Source organism: Vombatus ursinus, unplaced genomic scaffold, assembly GCF_900497805.2.
Source record: "Vombatus ursinus unplaced genomic scaffold, bare-nosed wombat genome assembly UNPS02012950.1, whole genome shotgun sequence".
NCBI classification, from domain to species: domain Eukaryota; kingdom Metazoa; phylum Chordata; class Mammalia; order Diprotodontia; family Vombatidae; genus Vombatus; species Vombatus ursinus.
In genome coordinates this window covers 1-2,241 of record NW_020952728.1, presented here as the reverse complement: position 1 = coordinate 2,241, position 2,241 = coordinate 1, and the positions used below count along the sequence as shown (strand labels likewise).

The following is a 2,241-nucleotide window of genomic DNA, read 5'->3' as shown; positions in this document are numbered from 1 at the left end:
ACCTTTGGCCTCAAGGCCACACGTGGCTCTCTAGGTCCTCAAGTGGCCTCGAGGCCAAAGGTTCCCCATCCCTGTCTTAAACCAATATCATGCATTCAGAAATGGAAGAGAGGGAGGAGGGAAAGACTGGGGGTTAGAATTTGAACTCATCAAATCTAACTTTTTAACTTTTCAGGCTAACGCCAATGAGTCCATAACAAGCAAGCATTTATTAAGCACCTACAGTTTGATCGGCACTGTGCTATAAGCATAGGGATACACAGAAAAGCTAAAAACAAACAAAACCTAACAAAACAATTCTTGTTCTTGAGGAGCTCAGTCTAATGACAACATTCAAACTATAAACAAAGTCTATACAGGAGATAATCAACAAAGAGAAGAGCTAATGATAAAGAGGATCAGGAAATGCTTCTTGTAAGGTGGGATTTTAGCTGGGACTTGATGGAAAGCAGGAAGGCCATCAATACCTCCAGTGAACACACTAACCTCCAAGCCTCATTGTTATAAGTCTTGGAGAAATCAGGAGATTACTTCTCAATCTTTGGAGAAGACAATTAGCAGCAGATAATCGTAGCTTCAGCAGTTTATATTTCCTACCTCCAAAGTTTAAAGTTGAACTTGGATCACCAAACTGAATTGCACTTGAAATGAAATGTGCTAGAAAGGATGCCAGGACAAAAGTCACAAATATGGCCCCATTTTGATTGTTAATTATTATGATTGCCTATGTAAATACTTGGATAACTGCCTAAAATCTAGTATTGTAACATTTCATGGGGTCCTGAGAGTGACTTTTAAACATGAGGGAATGAATTCTGTATTCCAAATGGCCCAAGATGTTATTGGGTCTATGGATTCTAAAACAATACAAGTATTCTGGGAGAAGAAAACCTGCATCAAAATGATGCTCTCATACTTGTCAATAAATATGCTTTTACCTCTTAAATTAGGATTCCACCCAGCAAGATACTTTATTTTCAGGCTACAACAAATCCAGTTTGATGGTAACAGGAAAGAATCTACATTTTAAATCTGCGGATTTAGTAAATCAGTACATCCTTTCGTTAGTCCCTTATAGCACTAAGTCTTAAAACATTACCTCAAAAGCTTATGGAAGTGATTGTTGATAACCAAAAATAAATTAATAAAAAAAGAAAGAAAAGCTAGGAAAAAAAACATTACCAAACAGGATTAGGGTTCACAACCCCCCCCCATCAGCAATTAAAAAGCCCAAACTTTTTTTTTAACCACAGTGTTATAAAGATGACGTTCCGAAGACTGGCGTCTCAAAGACTTTTTTATTAAAGAGGTTGAAGTGCATCCTTTGGATTCTCTAGAGAAATAGGCACACCTCGTTCGAAGGGGAGAGTGCGTGCTGGCACAGAAGCAAGAACAAGCTTTCTACTTAGTAATTGCCCAACTCCTCCCTTCCGCATCAGGATTGGCTCTAATTCTTCCGGGTTACAATCTTAACACGTGATCCCCACCCCTTAATCTACATTGTGTGCGTGGAACCTAACTATGCTTGCACAGTAGCAAAAGGCTGCTGACCTGGATTTAACCCCGGCCTTTCTAACCGATTCATCTGGGGTCGCTGTTTGTTATTTCTTATAAGGGATTTCTTGCTGATTTCTATCTATCGACTTATGTGGAAACTTAACTCCTTTATTTCTCACAACAGTTCCTTATTTCAAAAGTAGCACATAAGTGGCCATCATAGATCTCAAAACTTGTAAATGAATTGTAAAATCTTTAAAGGCAGTTTATTTTGAGGATGCCTTATTTTATCTTTCCCCAACTACTGGAATAAATTCGTGATATGAAAAGGTCATTTCCCATTCTACAAAGATAAAGAGGAAAAACACGTGCACACTCGTAACTCTGTAAACATCTGACACCATACTCCATTAAGGAGCACGGACAAACCGCACTACCTTCATTCAGTTTTCCAAGGCCTTCGAAGCCCTCAGCCACAGAAGCTCCCAAAACAGGTGTTAACAGTTCACTCCTCCCAAGCAGCGACACTGTAGCCAGGGTGGCCCTTCCACGAAGCACCTAGAGAGACAAATTCAAGTGCTCCAAGTTAAAGCAGGACAAGGTAACAGAAGAGAGGCTGAGCCCTGGAGGGGCTGCTGGCCGTAACTTTGTAGCTGGGACTGTCTCTCACGACAGGATCCGGAACAGAGGCTGGATCGTCTGTCCCGGGTTTAAGAGAGAAGAGTGCTCTACCCCTCTGTTCTG

The 2,241-nt window shown here is 40.7% G+C and overlaps 1 non-coding gene across 1 annotated transcript; it reads right to left on the bottom strand.

Annotated features, from left to right (window-relative positions):
- Positions 1-2,154: 2,154 nt before the first annotated feature.
- LOC114040293 lies at positions 2,155-2,241 on the bottom strand (the record flags this gene model as incomplete). The annotated part of the gene is made up of 1 exon (XR_003568758.1): positions 2,155-2,241. It is a non-coding gene; the product is annotated as a small nucleolar RNA SNORA26 (small nucleolar RNA).